The sequence below is a fragment of the Anomaloglossus baeobatrachus genome, chromosome 8, assembly GCF_048569485.1.
Source record: "Anomaloglossus baeobatrachus isolate aAnoBae1 chromosome 8, aAnoBae1.hap1, whole genome shotgun sequence".
Lineage (NCBI taxonomy): Eukaryota > Metazoa > Chordata > Amphibia > Anura > Aromobatidae > Anomaloglossus > Anomaloglossus baeobatrachus.
Genome location: NC_134360.1, coordinates 98,421,260 through 98,435,898, shown reverse-complemented (window position 1 = coordinate 98,435,898; position 14,639 = coordinate 98,421,260). Strand labels below are relative to the sequence as shown.

The 14,639-nt window shown below is 48.2% G+C and overlaps 1 protein-coding gene across 2 annotated transcripts in view; it reads right to left on the bottom strand.

The window, feature by feature from the left end:
- UBN2 (ubinuclein 2) overlaps positions 1 to 14,639 on the bottom strand; it is a 228,306-nt gene that overhangs the window by 140,088 nt on the left and 73,579 nt on the right. The gene's annotated exons all lie outside the window — the stretch shown is intronic.

The following is a 14,639-nucleotide window of genomic DNA, read 5'->3' as shown; positions in this document are numbered from 1 at the left end:
GGAGCACTATTTCTTGTGATCTATGGAAGTGGGAATGCACCTTCGGCAAATAGGCAGGGTCAGTTCTTAAAACTACTCGGTCATCAAAAAACTGGGTATACGGAGGAGAAATGGATAAGGCCTGAAGGTCACTAACCCTACGGGCGGAAGTGAGCGCGACCAGGAGAATCGTTTTGAGGGACAGATGCTTGAGTGAGATAGAATCTAAGGGCTCAAACGGGGACAGTGTTAAAGCTGACAGGACCAAATTAAGGTCCCAGGACGGCAGTGGCATGGTGCACCGAGGCCTAGACCTAGTACAGGACCTAACAAACCTAGACACCCAGGGATCTCCGGCCAGGGCATGGTTATACAAGGCGCTCAGTGCGGAGATTTGCACCTTTAGAGTACTAACCGACAGACCCAGTTCCCAACCCCTCTGGAGGAATTCTAGGACAACCGGGGCAGAGGGTGGTTTAGTAGGATCCGCACCCGTAGAGGCCAGGAATTTGGCCCAAACGCGCCCATAAAATACGAGTAGTGACAGGCTTCCGACACTGCATCAAGGTGGAGATCAGACCCGGAGAAAACCCCTTGTTGCCTAACAGTGACAGCTCAAGCGCCACGCCGTCAGGTGTAACCTGGTGTTCTGCGGGTGGAAGGCTGGACCCTGGGATAGGAGATCCGGTAGGTCTGGGAGAACCCACGGATTGGTGATTGACAGACGCGTCAGCCAATAAAACCAAGGTCTCTTTGGCCAAAAGGGTGCTATGAGAATCACGGCTGCTCGATCCTCCCGTATCTTCCTGAGCACTGCAGGGAGGAGGATGATCGGAGGGAAGGCATATGCGAGCCGGAAGTCCCATCTGAGTAATAGGGCATCCACCGAGTGGGGATGGATGATCCCTCGGATCCAGGGAACAGAATCTGGGAACCTTCCTGTTGGTTCGGGTTGCAAAGAGGTCTATCTCGGGAACCCCCCACATCTCCGTTATCCTGTCGAAAACGGACTGATTTAGAGACCATTCGCCTTGGTGAAACTGGGTGCGACTGAGAAAGTCCGCCAAAATGTTCTCCTTCCCTCGGATGTGCACTGCCGACAGGGAGCCCAGATGAGCTTCTGCCCGAGACATGATCCTGCTTGTGATGGACATGAGGTGCCTGGAGCGAGAACCCCCCTGGTGGTTGAGATACGCTACTGTCACTTGGTTGTCCGACAGAACTTTCACATTGTGACCGCGCAATAACGGCAGGAAACGACCTAACGCCTTTTCTACCGCCAGCAATTCCCTTGTATTCGAGGAACTTTGAGCTTCTCCTCCAGACCATCGTCCCTGAATGAACTGAGTGTCCAAGTGTGCACCCCAACCGTAGAGACTGGCGTCGGTGGTTACCACCACGGGCTCTGGCGCCATCCAAGGCACCCCTCTGCCCAAGTGGACCGGATCTAGCCACCAATAGAGGGACTGCAATGTGTGATGGTCGAGAATGATGAGTCTGTCCAGATCTCCGTGAGCGGTCTGATGCTGCAAGATATTCCACTGCAGGACCCTGGTGTGTGCCTGAGCCCATCGGACAGCCGGGATGGCCGCAGTCAGGGAGCCCAGGAGGGACATCGCACCCCGGAGAGACATGCGCTGGTGCCGCAGAGTCCGGTCTATCTGGGTCTGGAGGGCTTCCACTTTGGAAGGAGGCAAACGACATAGTTGAGTGTTGGAGTCCCAAGTGAGTCCCAGAAACAGCTGAACCTTGGATGGGATTAATCTGGACTTCTCCTCGTTGATCAACCAGCCCAACTCCCGCAGGGAAGCTTGCACCTGCCGTAGAAGGGCCGCACAATGGCGAGCCGAGGCGCCCACAATCAAGAAGTCGTCCAGATAAGGAATCAGAAGGACCTCTCTCTGACGCAGATATGCCGACATTTCTGCTATTATCTTCGTAAAAATTCTCGGGGCGATGGCCAGACCGAAGGGGAGCGCTTTGTATTGAAAGTGGCAGACCCGACCGCCCATGTGGAGGTCTATTCTGAGGAAGCATTGGAAGAGAGAGTGGATTGGGACATGATAATATGCATCGCGCAAGTCTATGACAGCCATGTGACAATGGGGATACAGATATTTCACGATGGACCGCACGGACTCCATCTTGAAGCTGTCTATTTGAAGGAACCGGTTGAGGGTTTTCAGGTTGATGATGGTTCGATAGGAACCGTCGGGCTTCCCTACCAGAAAGAGGGTGGAGTAGAATCCTTCTCCTTGTTCCCGTGCGGGAACTTCCATTAGAACCCTCTTGAAGAGGAGGTGACGGACCTCTGCTTCCAAAGCCAGCTGTTCCGCAGGAGAACGACGCAGAGGGGTAACCAGGAATCGGGGAGGAGGAGGGTGATGGAAGGGGAGTCGGAGGCCCGAGCGTATGAGGCCCAGGATCCATGCACTGGACGAAATCCTTTCCCAAGCCGGAAGGAACAGAGAGCCTCCCTCCGACCTGGGAAAGCGAGTCACTTGGACGACTTATGCTGATATTTTGAGGGGCCCTTGAACATGAACCCCTTTCCCGGATTCTTTCTATCGGACCAGGCATTCCGATCCCATGGCCGGGTGGGGCGGCGAACTGGCTTCCTCCGAAAGTACCGCCGTGAAGAAGGACACGACGGAAAGGGAAAGCCGCCTTTCTTGTCGCTAGCTTTTTCCAGGATGTCATCCAGGACCGGCCCGAACAGATATTCACCTTGACAAGGGATATTGCAAAGTTTAGACTTAGTTTGCAGATTCCCCGGCCAGCATTTCAGCCAGAGAGCTCTTCTAGCCGCATTGGAGAGGGACGCTGACTTTGCAGCCAACTTAGCGGAGTCCGCCGAGGCGTCCGCAAGGAAGGCCGCCGCCCCCCGCAATTTGGAGAGGGAGGAAGCAATCTCCTCCTTAGGTGCTCGTGATCGAAACTGGTCTTCCAGTTCGTCTATCCATATAGTCAGGGATCTAGCCGTACATGTAGACGCAATGGCGGGTCTCAGTCCTCCGGCAGAAGCTTCCCAGGTATTCTTCAGGAAGTCATCAGCTTTCTTATCCAACGGGTCCTTTCAAGGAACCCATGTCCTCAAATGGCAAGGCAAACTTTTTGGACGCCTGAGCGACAGCCACATCCAATTTTGGCACCTTATCCCATGTGGAGCAGGAGGCCTCCTCAAACGGATATTTTCTCTTAAAGGCGCCTGGAAGGGAATGCTTTTTATCAGGTCTCTTCCATTCCCGGGCAATTAAGGCCTGTACTTTATCCACCACCGGGAAGGAGCGTCGTTTTTCTGCTCCACGCCCCCGAACATCCTATCCTGGATAGATTTTTCAGGTTTCTCATCCGGGATGCCCATAGTGGTCCGCACAGCCTTAACCAACTTCTTCATATTTTCGATTGGGAAGCACTGGCGACCCCCTGAGTCGCTATCTGAAGAGGAGCGGGAAGTAGAGCCAGAGGAATCACATTCCCCATCAGACCTATCAGAGTCCTCGTGGGTAGGTGAAGGGGGCCTAGAACCCCCAGCACTCTGCGCCCCAGACAGGGATCAGAGGGAGTCCCTGACCTCTTGCCGTATGATGGCCCGGAGATCGGAGGCAAATCCCGGCAGTTCCTCCGACAAAGTCTGCTGAATGCAGCCTTTGCACAGCCTCTTAGTCCAGGAACCAGATAGTTCTTTACAGCACAAGGCACATTCCTTATGTCTGGATTTAGATAAACACTTCTTAGGTTTACTGCGATCCTATAAAAAACAGACAAGACGACCGCCGGTTAGAAGCGGAACTCATGAGGTAGCACTCACCCACAGATGCAAGAGGCTATACCGGGTCAGCAGGGACATCATCTGACTTCCCTCCTTTAGAGGGCCTTTTTCTGTCAGGAAAGTCAGGGTCCTTCCGCTTGGAGGACCGGTCATCAGTGATCCCACGCTTGACACCCGAGCCGGTGACACTGTCATCCCTGCCACCTCTGCTGCCGCTTCAGGGAGGCAGTATCATGATCAGAGGGAGGCTTTGGGGAGGAGGGAGGCGAAGGAGACGCAGCTGACTGCTTGTCAGCCATGGTAACCGAGCACAGGCACCATAGAGAAGATTGCCGCTCTGTATTTCAAAAAAACCTTGGCAACTCCGCCCCCATTTCCGGTAGATGACGACCCATCCGCGCGTCCAATAGGAAAGGGGGCGCTCCGCATGTGCACCGCCCGGACATCCCCGCCGCCACACACAACATCACCCGGAAGCGCCACAGCATCTGCCGCCATGAGGACGCCCCGCAGGGAGCGCAGCAGCAGCCACCCTTATCCCGGCCCCTAGCGCTGGTACGCCGTGGTAAGGAGGAGGGGGGGGCCGGAGTAGGGAGGGAAGGAGCCCGCGCGCAGACAGGACCCCCGTGGGTATGCTGCGTCGGGAGAGCCCTGCAGCCGACCGGATCTTACCTGGTCCCCGCAGGCTCCTGGCGCTCCTATCGGGCGCGCCGCACGCAAACCTGACCCCCATGGGTCCGCTGCGGCAGCTCCACAGCACCTCGGCCGACCGCAGCAGGACCCGTGCTGCTGCCAGAGTCGGCCGGCCGGGTGCCGGACTTGAATCTTGGGCCCATCAGGACCTTCTTGGATCCAGTGGATCCCTGGAGGCTCCCTGTTCAAGGACAGGAAACCAACTGATGCGGGGAGAGGTGCCGCCCCTTTTTATTCTGGAGGTTTCCTGTCCTTGAAGGGCGGATCCCCTCTCTCGTGGTGCCGTCATGGGTGCTGGAAAAATGTTACTTTAGCCATAAAATTTTCATTTTCATAAGGGAGAAAAGAGAGAGTGCACCCTACAATTTATTGTGCATTTTCTTCTGAGTACGATGATACCTCATATGTGGTAAAAATCAATTGTTTGGGCGCACATCGGAGCTCGGAAGGGAAGGCGCGCCATTTGAATTTTTGAACGCAAAATTAGCTGCACTCATTAGCGGACGCCATGTTGGGTTTGAAGACCCCCTGAGGTGCCTAAACAATGGAGATCCCCCACAAGTGACCCCATTTTGGAAACTAGAGCCCTCAAATAATTTTTCTAGATGTTTGGTGAGCACTTTGAACACCTGGGGGCTTCACAGAAGTTTATAACGTTGAGCTGTGAAAAGAATTTTTTTTTTTTTTTTACCACAAAACTGTTGCTTCAACTAGGTAGCTTTTTTTTCACAAGGGTATCGGCAAAAAATTCACCATAAAATTTATAGTGCATTTTTTCCTGAGTACGACGATACCTCATATGTGGTGGAAAGTAATTGTTTGGGCGCATGGCGGGGCTCAGAAGAGAAGGAGCGCCATTTGACAGCAAAATTGGTTGGAATCATTAGCGGACGCCATGTCACGTTTGGAGACCCCCTATGGTGCCTAAACAGTGGAGCTCCCTCACAAGTGACCCCATTTTGGAAACTAGACCCCTCAAGGGGAGTTTATCTAGATGTTTAGCGAGCCCCAAGGGGCTCCACAGAAGTTGATAATGTTGAGCCATGAATACAATTGTTTTTTTCACCACAAAACTCACTTCAACCAGGTAGCTTTTTTTTCCACAAGGGTATCAGGAAAAAATGTACCATAACACGTATTGTGCAATTTCTCCTGAGTACGCAGATACCTCATATGTGGTGGAAAGTAATTGTTTGGGCGCATGGCGGGGCTCAGAAGAGAAGGAACGCCATTTGACAGCAAAATTGGTTGGAATCATTAGCGGACGCCATGTCATGTTTGGAGACCCCCTATGGTGCCTAAACAGTGGAGCTCCCCCACAAATTACCCCATTTTGGAACTAGACCCCTCAAGGAATTTATCTAGATATTTGGTGAGCCCCTTGTACCCCCAGGGGCTAGACAGAAGTTAACGTTGAACCGTGAAAATTATTATTTTTTTTTTAACCACAAAATTTTTGTATCAACCAGGTACCTTTTTTTTTACAACGGTATCAGGAAAAAATGCACCATAAAACGTATTGTGCAATTTTTCCTGAGTACGCAGATACCTCATATGTGGTGGAAAGGAATTGTTTGGGCGCATGGCGGGGCTCAGAAGACAAGGAACGCCATTTAACTTTTCAAACGCACAGACGCGGTGCACTGATCGGCCGCTGCAGGACGCACGGTCGGATGAGATACAAAAAGCGTTGGGGATACGGAAAAAAAAAAGGTCACGCTAAAAATTGAGCAGTGATGCCGATCCGTTATGTGCATCCCTGATCAGCGCTCGGCGGGACGCACAGACGGCTGCGATACAAAAAGCGCCGCGAATACAGAAAAATGTCACGCCAAAAATTGACCGCAGATGCAGATACGTTATGTGCATCCCTGATCAGCGCTCGGCGGGACGCATGGACAGATGAGATACAAGAAGCGTCGGGGATATGGGGAAAAAAAAAAGTCCCGCTGAAAACTGACCACGAATGCAGATCCTTTATCTGCATCCCTGATCAGCGCTCGGCGGGACGCACGGACGGATGAGGTGTAAAAATGGACAGGATACAAGAAAAAAAAAAAAAAAAATTATACTCACAGTACCAAGAGGATCACTGACCAGAGGAACTGCAGAGGAACAAGAAGGCAGTGATATGGACAGCTTTACACGAGCAGCAGACAGGACGTTGGACAGATCAGCAGAAGGACCCAGCGATGGAGGCAGATGTGATCGGGCCAGGGAAGACCTCGGACGACCCGTTAAAGCAGGTAAGAGGACGTCGGGGGGGGGGGTGTTGCAGAGGGGGATGGGGAGGGGGGTTGCAGAGGGGGATGGGGAGAGGGGGGGGGCAGAGAGGGAGAGCAGAGGGGGCGGAGAAGCAAAGGCAGAAGGAAGGAACTTTGGAAGCAGAATAGAGATGACAGAGGAGGCAGGCATATCGCGTGGGAAGCAGATCGGGATGCCGGGGGGCAGATCGGGGCGGGCACAGGCAGGGGCCTTCACGGGAGCGCGCAGGGTCCATCGCCGGAGCGCAATACTTACCATTGGAGCAGGCGCGGTGACAGCAGAGGCGGCGTCTGCGGCGGCAGCAGCGGTGGCGTGGTACCAAAAGTACCAGCCAGTGCACGCTGCAGACATGTTGGGGGAGGGTCCCCAGACCAGCACAGGCCTGGGGAGGGCGGCCACCTGCAGATCAGACCGCCCCACTGCACACTGATTGGAGCGATTGCGCGTCATAGCACGATCGCTCCAATCAGTGCTGCAGGGGCTGGGGGCGACATGTTTGAGATCCATCTATGATCTGCTGTAGCTGATACAATAGATCATAGCAGGATCTCACAGTATCGCACTAATTCGGGCATTATTTTTGCCGAAATTAGTGCGAACGATGTGGTTGGCGGTTCAGATTTGAACAGCCAATCACATCGATCGCCTATGGGGGGTGGCGATGCCACCCCCCCTGGGGTCAAGCAAAGGTCCCCTGCTGTAAGAAACAGCAGGGGATATAATTTGAAAGCCGTTGCTATGGCCACGGCAATCAAATGAAGTTTAGGCAGTAAAATTACGTCCCTGGTCACGTTAAAATAGGACGTAATTTTACTGCCCGCGGTCGTGAAGGGGTTAATGCAATTTTTATAATGAAATATTACTAGTATTTAGTGTTCAATCTTATCTTCTCTATTTGCATAAGCACTTTATAATGATGTTTTGTCCTTCTTAACAGCATATGCATTTTAGAATACTTTTTTTTGCATATTTATCATAATTAAGTATACCAAACTGCATTTGTACTTTATATAAGGATATAAGCCGGTTATTTATTATAATTCTATATACCAAATTGCATTTGCACTTTATAAGCATACAAGTGTCAACATCAAGTGTCATTTTATTTTAAGCTTATGCACTTTATTAATAGTTTGTGGACACAGGTATATGTAGTACAAGATAGTCACTAAGGCTGCTTTCACACATCCGGCTGTAGCAGTGAGGCACAATCCGGCGCTCTGCTGAAAAAACGAAACAGTTTTTTTTTTTGCCGCCGGTTTCGTTTTTTCCAGCATTGGCGCCGCATTGTGCCGCATGGGCTTACGTTCCGTCCGGTTTTTGCCGCATGCGGCAGATTTAGCCGATGCGGCGGCTAGATGGAACGTTCCCTGGCACATTTTTTGCTCCGACAAAAAAAAAAAACGCATCGCGCCGCATCCGGCCGATGCGGCGCATTTTTCAATGCATCCCTATGGACGCTGGATGCGGCGCAATGCGGCAAAAACTGCATCCGGCCACCGCATGCGGTTTTGTCCACTGCGCATGCTCATTAGCATGCTGCAAGCGGCAAAAACTGGACGGGCCGCATGTAAAAAACGTGTGCAAAGGATGCAGCGTTTTCACCGCATCCGTTGCATAGGTTTCACAGCCGGATTGAGCCGCACGGCTCAAACCGGATGTGTGAAAGCAGCCTAAGATAAATTAGTCAATGACCACTCTTAGCTGATTGTGCCTGCCCTTGTTAGGTTGCAGATGCTAGGCTATGTGCGCACAGTGCGTTTTTCGCGGCATTTTTGCGCGTTTTTCAGGTGCGTTTTTGGCCTCAAAACTGCATGACTTTGCTTCCCAAGGAAAGTCTATGAGTTTTCATTTTTGCTGCCCGCACACAACTGTTTTTTTAAGCTGCGTTTTTGAGCTTAAAAAAAAAATGGACATGTCAATTCTTTCCTGCGTTTTCCCCCCATGCAATGCATTGAAAAACCGCAGAGATCAAAAACGCAGCAAAACGCAGCCAAAAGCGCACCAAATCGCGGAAAAAACGCATGCGTTTGCCGTGTTTTTTTGACGCGGGTGCGTTTTTGTGCGTTTTTAGCGGCCAAAGACGCATAAACGCAGCGTCAAAAAAACGCAGTGTGTGAACTTAGCCTTATGCAGTTTTAGGCCAGGCCATTAACTGGCATGGGAGACTGGCTGGGAAACCTTGGTTAATGTATCTATAGTCACTTGTGCCATCTAGTATCCACTTGAAATAACAGCATGCTCCAATGTGAATAATTTAAATCTTGTTGCACAAGGCACGTTTGTTACTTAACTTGGGCGGTACAATGAAAAATAGGGGGTTTTTTTTACCGGTGCTTATTATAGGGTTATTATTTTGACTGACCCCTCTCCCATGTATACCTAATGTTTGCAATAATTAGTCCCATGTGTTACTAAGGATTTGCCCCTTCCTTTTCTATTCACGTATCGTGTTCTAATAAAAAAAGTGTTTTTGCAAAAATAAAGAGACGAAAATATTTGAAGATATAAATGTGTAGAGTCTAATTTTTTTGTAGGAATATTATCCTGCTCAGCGACAGTTGCGGAGACTGTATAGGGACTGGCTAGGAAAAGGGGGACAGCTGCAGGTGAGGATAGGAGATATCCCACCAACCACTCTCACTAGTTCCAAAGCCGCCTGCTATTGTCCCCAGTGTCCCCTTATGTTTGTGGTGTTTTTTTGTTGTGCATCACACGCACATAGATATAAATACAATTCTTCCAAGCTGACAAATATTGCAAAAAGTCCTGAATTGATAATCTAGCAGAGCAAGGACTAAAATATAACTTAATCGCTTTAAAATCATTCCATTGCGCAAAAACACAAATTATATACAGAAAAAAAGGATAGATCTCACCCAATTCTTCACCACGGGCAGACCAAACACCACCAATTGGATGAACATCAGTTATGGTACTACTGGCCACTTAGCACATCTAACTATTGCGGTATTCATACCTGCCACTGCAGGCTGTGTTTATCTAATCTCCCCTGATGTTATACTTACCTGCCATTGCAGGCTGTATTTATTTAATCTCCCCTGATGAACTCTGTTTAAAATTTGAGAGGGAAACGCGTGGGGGGTCCTTGTCTATTCAGGGTAGCTTGCTTTACTTGGGTTCTGCCCTTGAAAGGGCGGAAGCAACTGCATGGGGCACGACAGGGCTTAGGACCTTACATTTCATCTGGACCCTACCTCTGAATAACCCTCAAATCCGTCTGCATTATCATCTAATTGGTGGCGTTTGGTCTGCCCGTGGTTAAGAATTGGGTGAGATCTATCCTTTTCTCTGTATATAATTTATGTGCGTTTTTGCACAATTTTTGCACTGAACTTTATGAAATGATTTTAAACTGATTAATTAAAAGTTATATTTTAGTCCTTGCTCTACTAGATCAGACGCACATAGGTCTGAACGCCCAGTGCCACGCTTGGTACACCTTACAAACGTGATATCACCTTCAGCCACTTTTTTCCCTGTGCCTCTATGGCTCAGGCAGCTGCGTTCGCACAACTGATGCAGACCCTCTCTCAGGAAGTTACGGATCTACACTTCCAGGTTGTGCAGCAAATGCTGCAAATTGCTGTGTTTCTGGTCTCACTGCATGCCCAGGCACAAGAACCCAAGATTTCCCTCCCGGATAAGTTTTCTGGTGGGAGGGATAAATTTACCACCTGAGTAAAGCCCGTAAGTTATACTTCAGGCTCCGCCCTCGAACTTCCGGGAGTGAGGAGCAGCGGGTGGTGATAGTAGTCTCTGTTGCAGGGAGATCCCCAGTCATGGGCCTTTTCTCTGCCGACCAACTCCCAAGGCACTGCGGTTGGTAGATGAATTTTTCACGACTCTGGCCTTGGTGTATGGAGACCCTGACAATGTCACACTCGCGGAGTCTAAACTCCGAAAGCTCTAGTAAAGGGCGCGGCCAGTAGAGTAGCATATCTCAGCGTTCTGGAGGTGAGCCACTGGCACCCAGTGGAATGACCCAACACTTAGGAGTCAGTTCTGTCATGGGTTGTCAGGTAGGCTTAAGGATTCTCTGGTGCAATACTCAGGCCCAGAGTTGCTGTAGGCTGCCATTGGCCTTACTATTCGAGTGGATCAACGCCTCAGAGAAGAGTTCCCACTGGTGCAAGCCGACAAACTTATGCAGATGGGGGGGGGGGAGCCTGTCCTCAGTCTGGGTCGCTTGCCGTTCGGCGTGAGTCTGGTTCCTGCTTCTACTATGGGGATAAAGGTCATTACATCGGGGTCTGTCCAGTAAGACCTAAGCCAAGTTTATCTGACATTAAGCCGCATCCTCCTGGACGGGTGGAGGGAAACAACCAGGCCATGTACTTCTCCATTTACACATCCCAGTTTACCATCACAGCAGAGGTGGTTATTGGCGGAAAAACGGAGAATCTCTGTGCTGGTGGACAGCGGAGCCGGTGCCAATTTGGTGGATTCTTGCTTTGCTCAGACTTTGGGTCTGACCCATAGTCCATTCCCATCCAGGCTATTGACTCAGCTCCGCTCAGCCAGAGAGAGTTCACCCATACCGTGCCAAATATCAACCTGCAAGTGGGCTTGGTATATAATGAACGCCTGTCCTGTTATGTCTTGGAGGGTTTGCCTACTCCCATCGTGCTGGGACTTCCCTGGTTGAAGATGCATAACCCGGTGATTAACTGGCTGTCTAGGGAAGTAGTTAGTTGGGGCAACTAAGTGCCTGTGTGCTACCATCTCTGCAGTACTTATGAAAAACCCGCTACCCTACCCACCAGTAGTGACCATCAAAGTGTCAAAAACAAACATAAGAGTGCACTACCCCCACCTCAGGGGAAGAGTAGGCCTCAGTGTGGCCCCGGTAGAGGTGATCGGGGGAGGGTAGCCTTTTCTAAGTGTGCAGTTCTGGAGTGTAAGTTGTTGAACGGGTGGGGAGACTGCTCTGTTAGCTTTGCCAGGAGTTTGTTCTCTACTAACCGATGCATGCAAGAGAATAAAAGATCCAGGTCCGGACCTGTGTACAAATGACTTTGTATGGGTGTCCATCAAGAAAACCAGTTGGAAGTGTGTGTCTGGGGCTCTAGGCTCAAGGTTTAATCGGTCCCTTTAGGATTACTAACATTCTTAATCCTATGGCCATATGGCTGAAGCTACCCCCAGCACTTAACACCCATGACGTAGTGCACAGGTCCTTGCTCCGGAAGTGTGTGTTGCCTACTACTGGTAACCGGAGGAACCTGTTCACATTTAAGCTGAATGACATTACCAATCTTGAGAGTCCAGAGGCCTCTTGTTAAAGGGGAGGTACTGTCATGTTAGTCTTCTTGTTTTTAGAGACCAGTGACAGTCTTTGAACTGGAGCCGCTCTAAATTTAAATGGGTTTCTTTTCTCTTAGTACTGAAATGGTTAAATGTCAGTTTTTCTCTTGCAGCTTTTCCAAGTAGTTCCTAGCTGAGTGTTATAGCTGCACTTTGTGGTCACACCCTTCAGGTTTAAATAGTGTTGTTATCCAGCAATCCCTGCTGAAGATAGTGTCACTTGGTCTCTGGCTGCCTTGGAAGAAGGTTCCTGTTCTCAGGATTTAATTTTTTGGTTGCTTCCCCCCCCCCCCACCGTTTGTCTTAACTTTTGTCTTGTTAGTGCACAGCAGTGAGGTCTACTGAACACCACCTGCCATTCACTAGTCAGGACATCTATAAGGTCTTCTGGAGGGTCTAAGGTTCATGCTCTGCAACAGTTGCAGAGACTGTATAGGGATTGGCTAGGAGAGGAGGGACAGGTGCACGTGAAGATAGGTGTCCCACCAACCCATCTCACTAGTTCAAGGGCCTCCTGCTGTTATTGTGTCCCCTTTTGTTTGATGTGCATTAGACGCACGTAGGTTTGAACGCCTCCTCACCAAGCTTGCTACACTCCGCAAACGTGACATCCTGGTTGCTTGTGCACCTTTTTCTACCACACGTTTTGCTTTCACTCAACCTTCCGTTAATATGCTTGGATACAGCACTCTGAACCGGCAGCTTCTTTATAAATTACCTTTTGTGACTTACCCTCCTTGTGGAGTGTGTCAATGGCTGCCTTCTGGACATATTCAAGTCAGCAGTCTTCCCCATGATTGTGTAGCCTACTGAACCAGACTAAGGGACCATTTTAAACGCTTAGGAAGCCTTTGCAGGTGTTTTCTGTTAATGATTCAAATTTTCTGAGAAAACGAATTTTGGGTTTTCACTGGCCATAATCATCAACATTAAAAGAAATAAACACTTGACAAAGATCAGTTGTAATGACTCTACATAATGTGTTTCCCTTCTTGTATTGAATTACTGAAATAAATTAACTTTTTGATGATATTCTAATTTATTGAGATGCACCTTTAATTATTTTGTTTTCACATCTAAATATTATAAAGTTGCATGAATCACCTGTAGCTTAAAAATGCTAAGTACACCCAAGGATGAATTCTTTGAGGGGTTTCATTTCCAAAATGGGGTGGGGTGGGGTGGGGGTTTCAGCTGTTTTGGCATGTCAGCAAGCAGCTCTGCAAATGTGACATGGCATTCACAATCAGACAAATTCACACTCCAGAAATCAACTAGCGCTCTCTCCTATCTGAACTCTACCATATGCTTACACCGCAGTTTTTCACCACATATAAGGTAATAATTACGTTCAAGAGAAATGGTCTACAAATAATTGGGTCTGTGTTCTATTGTCGATTGAGAAAAATACAAATTTGGGGCTAAAAACATTTAAGCAAAACAAAACGTAATTTTTGTTTTCACATCCACATTCTAAAAAGGACTGAAGTACCTATGGGTTGTAATGCTGAACACACCCCTTCGTGAATTACATGACTGGCTTAATTTCCAAAATGGGAGTCACTTGTGGGGGGTTTCTGCAGTTTAGGCACCTTAGGGGCTTTTTAAATACAAAATGGTTATTTCAGCCAAATTTGTGTTCTAAAATTCAGTTGGTGCTCCTCCTGTTTCGAGCCCGGCCGTCTGTTCAAACAGAGGTTTCTGACTAAATATTGGGTATAATCATACTCCGAAGAAACTGGGTTACAAATTCTGGTTTCCATTTTTTTAGTTCTATCCTTTGTAAAAGTGAAAAAATTGGGGCTAAAGCAACATTTTAGTGGAAAAATTATTTTTTTTTTTTTCATTTCATTTTGCAGTAATTCCTATGTAGCAACTGAAGGATTCAAAATTTTCCTGAAACCAGTTTTGATATATTTGAGATGTGCATTTTGGGGAGTTTATTTAAAGTCTACTTAAATTTTAACAGGTCTCTAAAGAAACAGTTTTGTAAATTTCTTGAAAAAATGAGAAATTGCTGCTAAACTTTTAACCCTTCTAACAGCCTAACAAAATAAAATGTTTGAAAAATGAAGCAGATGTAAATTATATATTTGGGATAGGTTATTAATTTTGTATACATCATAACTAACTGGTTTAAGGATCCAAAAATAGAAAGTTTGAAAACTGCAAAATTTTCAAAATATTTGCCAAAATTCTGATATTTTCACAGATAAAAGAAAAACATTGACCTAAATTTACCAGTAACAAAGTTACTACACAAAGTAACTAGTCAGATTTAAAAAAATTTGACTTGGTCATTAAGAACAAAATTGGTTCGGTCACTAAGGGGTTAATTCTATAGCGTACCTGCCTAGACAAAACGAGTAAGTTTAAAAAAGTATTCTCGGAGTAGCCCTTTAATGTTAAAAAGTGAAGCTTTATAAATATATAACCTAGTAATTATAGCTTTTATGTTTGTGTATACTCCAAGTTATAGATTTGCCCTTAGTACCCAAGTTCTAGTAATGCTAGGACATTCCTGACGCCAACATGTGGGTCCCGAGCTGCTGTAAAGCATCTGAATGGCAAAGTGCTCATACGGTCAGAGAGCCCAGACTTC